The sequence below is a fragment of the Procambarus clarkii genome, chromosome 41 (assembly GCF_040958095.1).
Source record: "Procambarus clarkii isolate CNS0578487 chromosome 41, FALCON_Pclarkii_2.0, whole genome shotgun sequence".
Taxonomy (NCBI): domain Eukaryota; kingdom Metazoa; phylum Arthropoda; class Malacostraca; order Decapoda; family Cambaridae; genus Procambarus; species Procambarus clarkii.
This window is the reverse complement of record NC_091190.1, coordinates 26,965,563-26,981,420: the sequence shown is the minus strand read 5'-3', so window position 1 is coordinate 26,981,420 and position 15,858 is coordinate 26,965,563. Positions and strand designations below refer to the sequence as shown.

The window sequence follows — 15,858 nt, the reverse complement described above, 5'->3', positions numbered from 1 at the left end:
CACGGCGACAACGAGCTGAGCGGGGAGGGGGTCAACGTCATTGAACAATTCATTAATACTGGTAATTTCGTCTTCGGTCAATGACTGTACGACGCAGTGCGCTGAGCGAGGTCGGACGCTGGGTTGTGATGCGCTCGCCATGGTGTCTGGTCAGTAACTAAGGCCTGTGAGATAAAGGAGGCCTGCACTAGATTTTTTTTCAAGATGCCGTCTGTTTACAATCGTCCACCCCTGGCTACGATATGGGTGACCCTTTTACACTGCGGGACATTTGAATCATGCCTGGCACCCTATGGCGAATACATACACCATGCACACGGTGGGACATGTTACTCCAGGCGTATATATATGCCATGCGCAGTTTAACCCTTTAACTGTGCCACCTCTAAATATGACACCCCCCCAATGCGCAGGAAATAAATTCTCTTGAAAAAATTCTTTTGTTGTTTTAAAGTGTCAAAAACCCTTCCCTCAGTATGGGTATGTAAAAACAAAAATTAAACTTGTATGTACTTTGGCTGCTATGGGGTCCATAAGTTGGGGCATGACGTCATCATTCCCCGTTCGCCCGTGACGTATGCTCCCGGGGCCAGTAGGGTGCCTGGGGCGGGGTGTGCGAGTTGCCGCGAATATATTTTTGTTCATTTTTTGCGCACAGTTCCAAATACATTTTATTTGTTTTTATGTGCTAATCCTATGTATAATGAATACGTACACTATATTATGGCAGTAAAACATTCGTACTGTCCGAGGACACTGTTACGTGCATGACACTTGTGTACACATATGTTGCACATATTTACCATGTATCATGTTAATTTATGTATATATACAATCTATTTACAGACTATACACTGTCACACACTCTATACATTCACCATCAACACACTCAGAACACCTCAAATGTGAGCAGCCACACCCAGCCAGTCTCCCTCACTCCAACATCTTACTCGCCATCATTGCTCCTCCCACCATACTGTTATTGTTTTTATTACACTATTTACACATGTTATATATACCTATCTACATGTTTTATTTACCAGAACTATGCAAGTAAGCCGGTATTGTGTCCAAACAGTACAGTGGCCATCATACACTGCATGACAAATCACACAGCAGACGACGCTACGATTACAACATCACCTCCCTCACCAAAATAGCTCCTCTCAACATACTCCTGGTGCTGTTATTACACTATACACACACACTATATACCCATGTACATGTGTGTTCCCCATGGTGAACCACGAAGCTAGTATGGTGAGCAAAACAAGAGTGGCTGCCACACATTGAGGCTACCTTAATTCTCTCCCTTCTTCCCTCACCAAAATTCCTCCTTCCACAATACTACGCACAACACTAATTATAACCACAATCCTGGTCACTAATTCCTGTAAATGAATAATTGACCACAAGTTTATTTTGAAAAGGAACCTAAAAAGTCGTTTGAAGATTCCTAGATGGACGAAATAATGCTGTGGTGCTGTGGCTAGCGCTGTGAACATCGTGAACAGCATTGAATCACTGATATTTGAACTTTGTACCCAGTCATTATTACACTCAGGCTCTCCTATAATACTATCATGGCTAAATAAAACAGATTATATATATATACAGTGGAACCTCTATTAACGAGTTTAATCTGTTCTGGCACCGTGCTCGTTACCTGGAAAACTCGTCTTAAGAAACAAATTTCCCCATTTAAAATAAAGGAAATAAATTTAATCCGTTCCACTCCCAAAAACATCCATACTTGTATGACTTTTTTTTATGTAAATATAATACTGCACATGTAAATATAAATATTTTGTTGTAGTGTTTTAATATTTACTTTACCTTATGAAGAGTAGTTGCTGGCTGGAAGGAGACGATGGGGAGGTGGGAAGGAGGAGAGGGGTTATGGTGTGGAAGGAGAATCCACCTCTGAGTCAGGCGGACTCTCTCTTCTTGGGAATTTCACCCAAATTTCATTTCAAATGTCACACAAGGATGCGTTAGACCAGCACCAAATAAAAAACTACGTCGATTACACTCGTTGTGTCAACAATATAATAGTCTTACCACGAAGCTACAATACAATGCCGTTTTCTCAAATAGGCAATGTGGTTATTAAAGAAAACGGAAATTTCATGGCAAACATGTATACAATCCCCAAGACGATCGGATAAGAATTGGATTTTATAGAAATATTTGCTCAAATGACGCTTGAGTGCGGTGTTTGGGCGCATTCAAGAGAAAAAAGTGTGTAATGTTCAAGCAACATATACTTGCGAAAGTGATAACACTTTCATAAAGTGTTATCACAAAGTGATAAATTAATTAACCATTTTCACACACCGGGTTGTCACTGCTTTATCAGGGCAGCTTTTCCAAGAATGCGTTCACCTTTTCAAACATTCCATACACTTCCCTGAATTCAGTGGAAGAGGTAGCATCCTCCCTTACCTCCTCATTCCCTTACTAATGGTGTAAATTGTTGATGAGACCTGCCATACTCCCTTGTGAGATCAGTCACACAGACACCACACTCATGCTTTGCTATAATTTCCTTCTTCAAATCCACAGTAATTGTGTCTTTCTTCCTCTTGACAACACTATCTTTAGCAAGCAGCTTCTTTGGAGACATCATGTGTTACAAATTGTAGTCGCAAAACCACTAAAATCCCAAAGAAAAGCTCAAATAAATCCAGAGGGATGCTTGTCGTGTGCGATACAACAACAACACTGGCGTCGGAGGCGTCCGAGAATTTGCGAGAACCCGCGAGATGCTAGGAAACACCATGTGGTTTTGCTCGTTAATAGAGGCGAGCTTGTCAATAGAGACAAATTTGCTGCAAGTGGCTTGCTCGTTACTGGAAAAACTCGTTAATAGAGCCACTCGTTAATCGAGGTTCCACTGTATGTATGTATGTATGTATGTATGTATGTATGTATGTATGTATGTATGTATGTATGTATGTATGTATATATATATATATATTATATATATATATATATATATATATATATATATATATATATATATATATTATATATATATATATATATATATATATATATATATATATATATATATATATATATATATATATATATATATATATTATATATATATATATATATATGCGCGAGCGCCAGCCTTGGTTGCTCACTCACTACTGAGCCTCTGACACCTGGCAATGTGGACCATGATTTTTTTTTAAAGATGGCGTCTCTTTACAAGAGCCCTAAAGAAGCTGATGTGAACCCCATTTAGCCGCGGGTGTTTTGAATGGAACGTGAAAAATAAAAACACCCGGAGGCGCGTTGCGCACCCGAAGCCTGGGCCTGCAGGCACGTTGCGCAGTTAAAGGGTTAAGGGTTAACCCTTTAACAGCGCAAATTGTATATATACAATTTTGTTATAAGTTGCTGAATGGTACACATCGTATATACAGGGGCACCTCGGTTTAAGAGTTTAATTCGTTCCTGGAGACAGTTCGTATTCCGAAAACTCATAATCCAAAGCTAATTTCCCCATAAGAAATAATGGGAAATGAATTAATCAGTTCCCGACTACCCAAAAACCTCACTTCAAACTAAATTTTATACATAATTCATCTAAATAAACCTACAAAACTATGTTCAAGTTAATACTCACCCTTGCTGATGAATGCTGTAGGCATATGGAAGATGGTAAGGAGGGGGGAGGAGGAGAGGTGTTACTGTTTGGAAGGGGAGTCCCCTTCCATTATAACATCAGGCAGTGAGGACCTCTCTGGGGTGCATTCTTTGGCACGTTTTGCCTGCATACCACTAGGTCCTGGTTGTGGCTCACTGCTCGATTTTCGCACAACAAATCTGTTCATGGAACATTGTTTTCCCTTCTTCGCAAGATGTCTCTGTAGTGAGGCATCACATTCTTTTTCTAAATTTTTCTAAATTTCTTAAACCATCCCCTGCTTGCCTTAAAGTCTATCATATCTGCACTCGTTCTAGGGGTTTTCTTTACAAGGTCTTCATGCAATACCCAGGCTTTCTCACAAATGATGGCCTCAAACACTATCACCCGCTAACTCCTTGTTGCGTATCCAAATTAATAATAACTTTTCCACTTCCTCAGGTATTTGTGGTCTTTGTTTCGTGATTTGCCACTTTAGCACTCATAATGCCCTTTTTCTTGCTAAGTATAGTGCATATCGTTGAAGTGGCTTTATTGTACTGCCTACAAAGGTCAACAACACGTTTACCATTTTCAACCCGTTCTCGCACTTTCTTACAGTCAATATTGACTTATTAAATAATTGCATATGTGACATACTAAACATACTAGTTTACCTTGAAAAGCTTCATAGAAAACACCGACCTTACCTAACCTTCTTAGTATGTTAAGATAAGCATCTTATTGCTTCGTAATTACAATTATTACTTAACCTATACCTATAATAGGTTAAGTAATAATTGTAATTACGAAGCAATAAGATGGTTATCTTAACATACTAAGAAGGTTAGGTAAGGTCGGTGCTTTCTATGAAGCTTTTCAAGGTAAACTAGTATGTTTAGTATGTCACATATGCACGTATTTAATAAGTCAATATTGAATATATGAAAGTGTGAGAACGGGTTGCCATTTTCATGTTTCCGAATGATCTCTTGTTTTTCCTCTATTGTCATCCTCACATGCACTTTCTTGTATTGATCCTTACCACTGGCTTTCTTGGGACCCATTGTGAGATATATAATAACAACTTTTATAGTCAAATGGCCAAAAATCCAACAAAACACTGAAAATCCTGGTGAAGAATTCAGGTGGGATAGTCACTGGGTGTGAGGCACTGGTAAACTGAGGAGCGATCGCCATGCCATCCCCCCCCCTCCCTCTCCCAAGACCTGGAAACCATCATTACAGGCCCCGGGGCATAACCCTCATCCATGCCCACCACCCCAGAAGGAAAGGCGGAGTCTAGGGAAAAGGCTTCGAAGAAGGGAGTCTGCTGGGTCAACTCAGAAGCTTTGGCGGGAAAGAGAGGCTCAACTACCTTCGGGCCAGTATCGGAAGGGGCAGTCCCCGATGCCACCCAGCGAGCATAACAAATATTGCCGGAACAACCGTGGACATCTTCAAGAGGAAACTAGATTGTTTCCTCCAAGGAGTGCCAAACCAACCGGGCTGTGGTGGGTATGTGGGCCTGCGGATCACTCGAAGCAACAGCCTAGTGGATCAAACTCTCACAAGTCAAGCTTGACCTTGGGCAGGGCTTGGGGAGTAGAAGAACTCCCAGAACCCCATCAACCAGGTATCAACCCGAGCCAAGTCCTGACCTAGACCCCACCCCTGATGTTTGGGAGACAGCAGCGGGGGGTGGAGGAGGGGAAGAGAAGGACGAACCATGCCCACCTGGAAAGAAAGAAGGGATGTGGACTGAACCAAGCCCAAAGCAACCAATGCCCACAAATCCGAGTTCCTAAAGCCCAAGCAGAGCAGCTCCGTAGCTTCTAAGCGGGAGACCAACCTAGCTTGTTACATCAGAGAGAAACACCCATGCAATGTAGCAGCTGCCTGATCCCATAGAATATCAGATGGGGGATGAGAAAATTGAAGCGCAAGCGGGGATCAAGTCCCACAAGACTCCGGGTCGTAGGTGTCCCCAACCCAACAGGCAGGAGGCAGAACAGATGATCATCACCCTGAGGCAGGGGCGACAAGCAACCTGCAAATTCGAACAAAGCGAGAGGCAGAAGACGTAACCATAGTACAACTGAGTCAACCTAGTACAACCGAGCCTTCAGGGGTTTTCCAGGATCTGTAGGGTGAATGAGCCCTACAGGAAGCCCAAGCACTGGGGCCACCTAAGCCTGTAAACCCTGTCAGTACAGACAATACAACCGCAAGCAGCTGCAGTAAAGCTTCAGGGGCAATAGAGGAGCACCACCACACCTAAGGTGAATCCTAATCAGGTGAAAAGCATAACCCCCTCTGTCAATAAAAGAGAAAGCAAACACTGGCAAATGTGAAAGCAAAAAAAATAACAAAAATCCACAACAGCAAACAAGCAGAGAGAAGCATCATTCCGCCGTTTGAAAGCTGAAAATCAGGATGCACCAGCCCCAATGTGCGCCACCAGCCAACAAACATTTCCCCACCCCAGGGCAAGATGGAAAGCCCAAAGCCCTTGACGCACCCCAAGGGCGAAGACAACCACAAGAGAGGAACTCCTCTAAAGGGGAGTGATTCCCAAATGCTCCAGGGGAAGATAACCCTGACCACACAAGGGCAGTACTTACGAAGCACCTAGGGAAGCTGACCCTAGACACATGCTGTTCCAGTACAGTGGTACCTCTTCTTACGAATGCCCCTCTTTACAAACTTTTTGGTTATGAGCCCGATTTCTTCGAAAAATTTGAATCAGGTTACGAACTTTGCCTCTGGAAACAAATTTTGTTGATATGCGTATGGCCGACCTAGCACATGGTGGTATGGCGATCGCGCCTCAATTTACCAGTGCCTCTCAGCTAGTGACTATCACTCGTGAATTCTTTGTAAAGAAATTTTTTTCTTTGGATTTTTGGCTATTTGAACATAAAATTTGTTGTTATATATCTCGCCATAGGTCCCAAGAAAGCAAGCGGTAAGGTTCAAGCCAAGAAAACACATGTGGGAATGACCATAGAGGAAAAACCAGAGATCATTTGTTGCACTAGCTAGGCAGTACAACAAATCTATGTCAACGATATGCACTGTAAGAAAAAGGACATTATGAGTGCTAAAGTGGCAAAAGGCATATCAACAATCACGAAACAAAGAACACAAACACATGAGGATGTTGAAAAGTTATTATTAATTCACCCAGAGCAAGCTGTAGTAGGCCATTGTGTTACCCTTTTTAATGACTGTGATGTTTCACTTCAGACAAGTGTTACAGCATAGGGAAAAACAAGTGTCACTAGACAGGTTTATAGTGAGAAAAGCAAGCAGTGAGCCACAAGCAAATCCTAGTGGTTTGCAGGCAAAACATACCAGAGAGTGTACCGCCAGAGGGTGTACCCCAGAGCCCAGAGAAGTCATCACTACCTGATATTTAGAAAAATAAAAAAAAAATTGAACAATTTGAAAAAAAAATAAGAAAGGTTCGTTCAGTGTATGTCAGGTAGGCTCCTCCATTTTCTAAAAAAAAAAAAAAAAAAATGAAAAGATAAAAAAAAAAATTGAAAGAACTTAAAAAGAAAAATGTCAAAAAAGGTTTGTTCAATGTAAGGTAGGTTACTCTATTTTCTAAAAAAAAAAAAAAAAAAACAGCGTTGAATGTAATGAAACGCCATTTTCTGGGTGAGACCCAGAGGTTCCCCGGAGCTTTACCAGGCTGATATGCTAATGTCAGACTTTGGCATCAGTCATGTGTATGGAGTTCTAGGGCCTACCGGGGACCACGGCCAGAACCTGGCCCCCCTCAGAGAGGCAAGGGGAGCAATGGCCTATAGAAACCCCCGTGTGGTTGGAAGCATTCTATGTCTGCCATCGACCGGGTCAAGCATCCAGAAAGGTAAGCATTCCAAAACAAACCTCTATTCTGGTGAAAATTGCTACCTAAAGCCGAACTAGTAGATAGAACTCCTCAACAGAAAACAAGCAAACTAGTATGACGTCATACGTCACCGCGCCGCTGTCTGCGCAGCTCCCCCCTCCCTGGGAGGGGGAAGGGGGAGCCCCAGACCTCCCACGCCGGCTATCCACCCATCAGTTCTGAGGCTGGATGTCAAAACACGCGAAAAACCGCCGACCGGAGGGAGGGAGGGTTGCCGGGGAGCCTCCGGGTCTCAGCTAGAAAATGGCGTTTCATTACATTCAACGCTGGTTTTCTGGGGGGAGCCCCGTTGGCTCCCCGGAGCTAACTACCCACAGAGGAAGGTCAAAGGGACGGAACCGGGAGGCGGACACCACGCACCCCCCACGGAAGCGAGACAACCGGCAGCAAATGCCAACCCAAGGCCCCACAGCCCCGAAAAGTCCCGGGAACAACACGAGAACAACGAGCAGCAAGACCCCCGCACGAACACCAAAAATCCATGCCCGAAAGACCGCAAGGACACGTCGCCCAGACAGCAGCGAGAGCAGTGAAGCCACGAACGCCATGGGCATGAGGGAAGAACACAGGCAGCTTAGCCGCAAGAACATGGCTGACAACCCGGGACACCATCACCCGCAAACCGGGAAGAACAGAACCGGATCAACGCAAAACATGCTCCGGACCCAAACGCCGTGGCACGCAAACAACAGCGGAGGGCCGCCACTGAACACAAAATACGACACCCCCCCGGCCCGACCAATGAAGCACCAACAAATCCTGGACCCCTCCAGAATGCAGCAGCCCCACCCCGCGCCAGAAAAGATGGAGACTGCTGCCACCGAACAACCAAAACGCTAAAACCGAAGGAGCAAGAAAACTCAGTGACCCGACCCCCAGAGGCAAATGCCAAAAGGAAAGAGAGACGACGAAAAAACACACTTGAACCGAAGGAGCACTACCAAAGAGGAGAAGACAGAGCACGCTGACCAGAGAGCAGGATGGTGCAAGCGGCGCACGAACAGGCCGGAGGTGAAACGACGCACGAGACAGCTTACTAACGGTGCAAAAGCAACACCAAGACCGAAAGCAAGCCGAAGCGGCTCCGCCAGCGCCGCACGAAAAGAGGCGACAGTATGTGGCAAGACGACGGCCCCCAACCCCCACCAGAAAACCAACCCGAGAGTAAACCAAGCAAACAAGAGTTACCACCTAAGAAGGGACAGGAAAAGGAAGGACCGTCAAAATACCCTATACTGCCGCCAAGAGAAGCACGCAGGTGGGTCACCTACCACGAAGCCACCCGACCACCAACCGGAGGCGAGACCGCGAGGCAGAACATAAGCAGCCCCGACAAGGCCCCTCCGAGCCCAGGAAAAGGCGGAGCCGTGGAAAGATCTCGGGCGCGACCACCAAAACCCAGGCGGCACAAGGAGATGGAACGTCTGCCGAACAGAAAAACTCCCCAAAGCAAGCAAGCCCGCCAGGAGTTCAGAAACGACGGGTCCAACGCGAGACATCGCAAGACCCCAAAAAAAAAAAACCAGCAGGGCAAGCTAGGAAACCAAAGAAGGCGGAAGGGTTGCCGTCAGAACAGTACCCGAACCAAGGGGTACGAACAACTGCAATAGACCGAGACAAAGAAGCACACAACAGGACACAGGCTGAAAAACGCCCAAGAAGCCCAGGAACACACGCAGAACACCCCTGCTGCAGAGGAGGCAGGAAGAAAGAGCAGAAGCACAAAAACCCCAGGAAAACCAGGGGTGGACAATCAGGCAGGGACAGAAAACCCCCATGCACATGAGAGGGCCAAACCAGGTACCCGAAGACCATGAAAAACAACAAGCAAACCCCCATACTCAAACCCCAGGCACAAAACAGCAGCAAAGTGCCACACCACAACCGGACACAGGAACAAGGACATGCCACCGTGAAACACGGTACCAATGCACACGTGCAGTAGCAGCAACAGGCACCACCACAACATGCAACATGTAAATAGCAACTCGCTTCTGCAAAGGCAGAGAACGGAGCAGGCAGACCCCAGACAGGGCCAACGGAGACACGACAAAAACCCAGCAGGCCCAGAAACCCGCACACCAGGCGACCAACGGCGGAGAAACCCCGCTCGATACCTGCTGGATGGGGTACTGGGAGCTCATTTACACCAAGCCCGGCCCGAGGTCAGGCTAGACCGGCCAGAGGGTGGCCCACCAGGCAGCTGCGTGGAGTGGCCCGCAGGCCCACATACCCCCACAACCAGGATGGGCCGGAACTTCTACGCGAAAACAGGCTAGTGCCCCCCGGAAGTCCGCGGACGAACCAGCAAGAAGGCTTATGCTCGCAAGTAGGTCGTGTAACAACCACAGACCTCTGATGGTAATACAGTGATCCCCAATTGTGCCACTAGCACCACTGCACTCCACTGGTACTATCCCGCAAGTTCTACCAGATAGGCGGGACCCAAGAGTCAGATCTCAAACCCTGCAAGCGCAGCCAGGAGCCTTACCAGGTGAGTACAGAACCAACCCTACAACCCCCACACCGCACAACATGAAAAAAGGTGGGTCCCCTGAATGACTCTAGCATGGGTTGGACATGCACATGAGGGGGCCAGGAAGGGTTGAAAAAGGGATAGTCACTGGTGTGTGAACGGTCTCAGTCATACAAAAATATACCTAAATAAAGACAGGTATATAAACAACACCACATCCAGCGCCCGGCAAAAATACGCCAGACCGCAGAAACTCACCAGGCAAACGGTGGCACGAACTTGACACGACTCAACCGTGCCCAGAAGAACCTGGGAGCACCGCAAGGTGAAGACGCCAGAGCCGGACCCGGCCGGACCCGCAGGAGAGCAGGGAGAGGCGAAGGAGGTGGCCCACACCCATGACACAGGGAAAACCGCGGCGTCCTCCCCACAACTGGGAACCAGGACACCCCTGGAGCGAAGGGGCACATACCGCAGCCAGGGAGAAGAGCAAGAGGCGAAGCACTGTAGCAAAAAGGGGGCAAAACACCAGCACTGAAACACCGCCTAGACCAAAACAAACTCCACGGCGCATGCGCATGACACGCTGGCCGAACCGCACAACCCTCTCTGCGGGAAGGCGCCAACCAGGACTACTGCACTAGAAAAGTAGCCAAAAGAGGAAACAGGAACAATAAAACTGGCCAACAAAGCAAAGACAGAGCGAAAAAGGAACCCAACCGGGCCACAAGTAGCCCAACAAAGCAACAAGTAGCCCAACAGGGCTACAAGTAGCCCAACCAGTCAACAAGTAGCCCAACCGGGCCACAAGTAGCCCAACAGGGCCACAAGTAGCCCAAAACGGCGACAAGGACGAGGAGCCGACAGACGTTCCAATAATGCAGGAAGTAGCGAAAAACCTTCCCGAACCCTCGAGAACACAGAAGCCAACACTAGTCCGGAAGGCACACAAAGGCGCAGGCGCACCTGAGATCAGAAGTCACATAGAACCCCAAGAACGGGGAAACATGACGAAAACACCGTCCCAAAAAAGGGTGGGAGGAAACATCCACCCACAGGACGGAACCAACCGACTGAAAGGCCAAGGAACCGAGCCCGGGGAGGGGCCGACGCCCAACAGCATGTACGGCGAGTGGGGAGGAAAGACCCTACTCCGCGTAACCACAAGCCCCGCCTAGAGGGGGATAAAAAAAAACCACGGGGTCCAACGGGGCCATGGCCCCCTAAGTCAGCCTCTCCCTAGGCCCGGGAACCTACACGACAGGCCCCGGGGCCGAGCCGTTCCCCCAAAGCCCTGGCCATACCAGAAAACCGGGACAGCCGTGAAAACACTAAGGAAGGGAGCCCACTGGCAGATTTATACAATACGGCTGGAGGAACAGGCTCAAATGCCCCCGTCACTACCCGGAAGGGGAATTCCCCGAGACTGCCCGAGTCTCAACACCATCAAAAACCCCGCCCCGAACCTACAGACGGTAAAGAACTGGATGTAGGCAGGAAGGGTGATGCAGGGGAAAGACAAGGGGGCGTGGATGGAACCGAAGCAACCAACACCCCCAAGTCCCAAAACGAACCAAAACAGGGCAGCCCCGGGGCTCCCGGGGAGTAAACCACGAGAACGTTGCCACCACCAAGGCTCAAGTGCAACGCCCCTGCTGCCCGCAACCGCTTAGTCAGCACAACTGGGTAACCGAGCCACAATGAACAACCAAACTCGCAGGACTCCGGGTCGAAGGTGTCACCGACCCCACAGGCAGCAGACGGAGGCAAAACAGAGAGTCACCCAGAGACAAAGGGTGAGAGCAACCCTCAAACTTGCTGGAAGCGAGGGGGGACTCTGGGGTCACATCCATCGGACCCGTGCGCCCCTTGGGGTTACCCAGGGTCCCGAGCGTTTACTATAAGAGGACTCGCGCTCAGGTAATCCCAGGCAGGGTACTGCTAACCGGCACCCAAAGCTACCAAACAACTTTCTAAGAGCTGAACCCCCGGGATGTGTACACTCACGGGGACCTAGCAGGGGGTACCACCAGAAAATACTCAGAACACAAGGGACACAAGGGGCAAGAACGAAGGCAGACCCCCCCACCAGGTAGATAAACAAAAAGAAAAAGAAAACCTCACAAGAGGACAGCGTACCCAAGCGGAACAGAGCCGGCCGCCATGATTGGTAAAGACAAGCTGCACAGTACCCTGCACCCCACCAGTGCAAAAACTGCCCCTTACTCTAAGGCGAACAAGGGAGACAGAACACCCGAGCACACAAAGAGCGCCCGAAAACCAACCAGTAAATGGCTTAGCAAGGGCAGGACCCAAGGAACTTGTAGAAGGTGGCCCCAAGCCCCAAGGGCAGTACTTACAGGGCACCTAGGGAAGGGAACCCTAGGCGCATGCAGCCCAAGTACTGGAGAATCACTCCCGGCTCACGCACCACCTAGAAAACAGACACCACACTCTAGGTACAGCGCTGAAACAACCACTGGAGCTGGAGCACATAACCGGTGCCTATAGCATCAGCCGAAGAACTGATGGGTGGATAGCCGGCGTGGGAGGTCTGGGGCTCCCCCCTTCCCCCTCCTGGGGAGGGGGGAGCTGCGCAGACAGCGGGGCGGTGACTTATGACGTCATACTAGTTTGCTTGTTTTCTGTTGAGGAGTTCTATCCACTAGTTCGGCTTTAGGTAGCAATTTTCACCAGAATAGGGGTTTGTTTTGGAATGCTTACCTTTCTGAATGCTTGACCCGGTCGATGGCAGACATAAAATGCTTCCAACCACACGGGGGTTTCTATAGGCCATTGCTCCCCTTGCCTCTCTGAGGGGGGCCAGGTTCTGGCCGTGGTCCCCGGTAGGCCCTAGAACTCCATACACATGACTGATGCCAAAGTCTGACATTAGCATATCAGCCTGGTAAAGCTCCGGGGAGCCGACGGGGCTTCCCCCAGAAAAGGGTTTATTCAGTGTGTTATAATGGAAGGGGACATCCCCTCCCAACCACTTACACCTCTCCTCCTCACCATCTTCCATACACCAACAAGAGTCACAATAAAGGTAAGTAATAACTTGTACATACCTGTACTGTACTTTAGTACTGAAGATTTGGGTGAATTAGGTATAAAATTTACTTTGAAGTTAATTTTTTGGGGAGTGTGGAACGGATTAATTAAATTTACATTATTTCTTATGAGAAAATTCGCTTCGGTTTACGAATTTTCGAGTTACGAATTGTCTCTGGGAACGGATTAAATTCGTAAGCTGAGGTACCACTGTACTTGAAAACTCCTGGCAACATGCACACCGCCATTTATAACACCACCACAAGGGCGAAAACACCAAAGAAAACAGGAACATAGAGCCAAAGTGACAGTGAACACTCTGCATGTTAGCAGTCAAGGAACTAGCTGGTGAACCAGGCCAGCTCCCCTTCCCCCCCACTAGGAGTGGTTGGCGCTAATGAGCAGGGATTAGTTGAGCGAAGTTTTGCTGATTTGTTTTCTTTGTGGGAGAGTTCTTTTGATAATCTGAGGGCGTAAATTGCACTTTCAACCAGGTAGTAGTCTGTTGCCTTCCCTGGTCGATGGCTAGCCTAGCCTAGCCTAGCCTAGCCTAGCCTCACCTAACCTCCAGACAACAATATATTTTGGATAAGTCACTCCACAATATTGTCGCTTGGATTGTTGACTTCCTATGACATCACCTACCACTTTGTTTTGTTTAATTTCATTATAAAATTATATTACTTCAGAATTTGTTTTTCATGTCCTACATTCAGCACCAACATTATAGTAAATATATACTGTATTTCTTCTTTACTTATGTAATGCTAGGTAGCTTTGGGTAATTAGATGGATCGGTGAATGGGTACCTGGTTGTTAAATGACTTGGCGGGTTGTATTCCCGGGAAAATTAAGATTAAGGACCTGCTCGAAACGCTGTGTGTGCTAGTGACTTTACAAGAATATAAAAACTCATGTATATAGTTTTTCTTCTTATGCTTACCTGTTACTGAAGTCTGGTTGTTTATTACACCTACCTGGTACTGGTCTGGTAGTTTCTTATATATACCTTTTATTTATTTACTTTATTTATTTATATACTGTATATACAAGACAGAAAAGTGAGTTTATGAGAGTACATAGCATTGATGTTTTTACATTCTTGCAAAACCACTAACACGCATAGCATTTTGGGAAGGTCATTATCCTAAAAGATAATTTTAAGTAGATAATTTGTAGCAAAATTTAAAGAATATTAATAGGTACATTGTAAAAGAAAATGTGAAGAATATTAATACGATTCTTTGCGGCAGGGGATCGTATTCCAGGGACCATAGGATTAAGGACTTGCCCGAAACGCTACGTGTACTAGTGGCTGTACAAGAATGTAACAACTCTTGTATATATATCTCAAAAAAAAAAAAAAAAAAAAGGTAGTTTCTTACATCTACATGGTACTGGGCTGGTAGTTTCTTACATCTACATGGTACTGGGCTGGTAGATTATTACAACTACGTGGTACTGGGCTGGTAGTTTCTTACATCTATGTGGTACTGGGCTGGTAGATTCTTACATCTACGTGGTACTGGGCTGGTAGTTTCTTACACATACGTGGTATTGAAACTTGATAGTTTCTGTTACCAACTAGACTCAGTAGATATCAGTAGCGTTATAGTCTTTAGGGAGAAGGCATAGAACCAGCCCCCTTTGTTGTGATTGTTAAACTCAGCATTCATATTTGCTTTGATTTAATATTTCAGAATGAAAAACAGTGTATAGGCATATAAACAAATTATAGCGATAAATATTTATTGATTATTAATACATCATAAGGTGTGGAATGGTAAACTTTGAATTTCAATTATGAATTGAATGTGAAGTGTAGAGCCATCTTGTCGACCTACGAGCGTATGAATGCTGGAGGGAACGTGACGTCACTAAGTTGACGATTATTTTTTTTTTGAGATATTTATTTTTATTTATTTATTTATTTATATACAAGAAGGTACATTGAGAATGGTCGACTTGAGAATGGTCCAGGACGGACCGAAACGTCGTCGTCCCTTCAATTTCTAGTGTGTGGTCTGGTCAACATACTTCAGCCACGTTATTGTGACTCATCGCCTGCACAAGGTACATTGAGTTTGTGAGAATGCATAGCATAGTACAGTAATTACACTCTTGTAAAGCCACTAGTACGCGCAGCGTTTCGGGCAGGTCCTTAATCTAACAGATAATTTTAAGTAGGTAAATTCTATCAGAATTAATAAAATGATAACAAATACATTGCAAGAAAAAAAAAATGAGATGAGAGAGATTAGTAAGTATATTAAAGCACATTGGTATATTAAAGCTCTGATTGATTACATTGACAGCTTGATTGGCAATTTAAACAAGATTAATAGTTAGTTAGTTTAGTTCATTTATTATGCACCCCATACCCATCTTGTGGGCGGTAGTGGAAAGGGTTACAGAGGCACATAATAGGCTCAGGGACTGAACCCCACAATTCATTTAGCTAAGCAAGTTACAATCTTGATGAGCTAGTTACAAAATTCAATATAAGTCGTCACATCAACAATGGGTTCGAGATCGACCTCAAGTACAGGTTCTAAATTAAGCAACTGACATATGTGGAGAGCTAGTGTCAAAATTTATATGTTTGATGTAGACCTGACCAAATGTAAACTGTGTCAACAAAATTATTCGCACACCCTCCGTCACTATGTGATGGAGTGCGAAAAGATACGTGAATTTAGAGACAATTCTATAACCAATGTTCCAGCGATGTGTCAATATTTCATTCAAAATGATCTGCTACCAGAA

The 15,858-nt window shown here is 46.2% G+C and overlaps 1 protein-coding gene across 12 annotated transcripts in view; it reads right to left on the bottom strand.

Moving 5' to 3' along the window:
• Positions 1-14,755, bottom strand: part of LOC123760984 (zinc finger protein 271-like) — a 65,994-nt gene extending 51,239 nt beyond the window's left edge. For 4 of the 12 annotated variants that reach the window (XM_069339481.1, XM_069339480.1, XM_069339479.1 and 1 more), the window contains exon 1: positions 14,574-14,755. The gene's annotated coding sequence lies outside the window, so the exon portion shown is untranslated. Of the gene's footprint in view, positions 1-14,477 lie in introns of all 12 variants that reach the window. The other 8 variants (XM_069339486.1, XM_069339483.1, XM_069339485.1 and 5 more) reach the window with 4 other exon arrangements.
• Between the last annotated feature and the right edge of the window lie 1,103 nt (positions 14,756-15,858).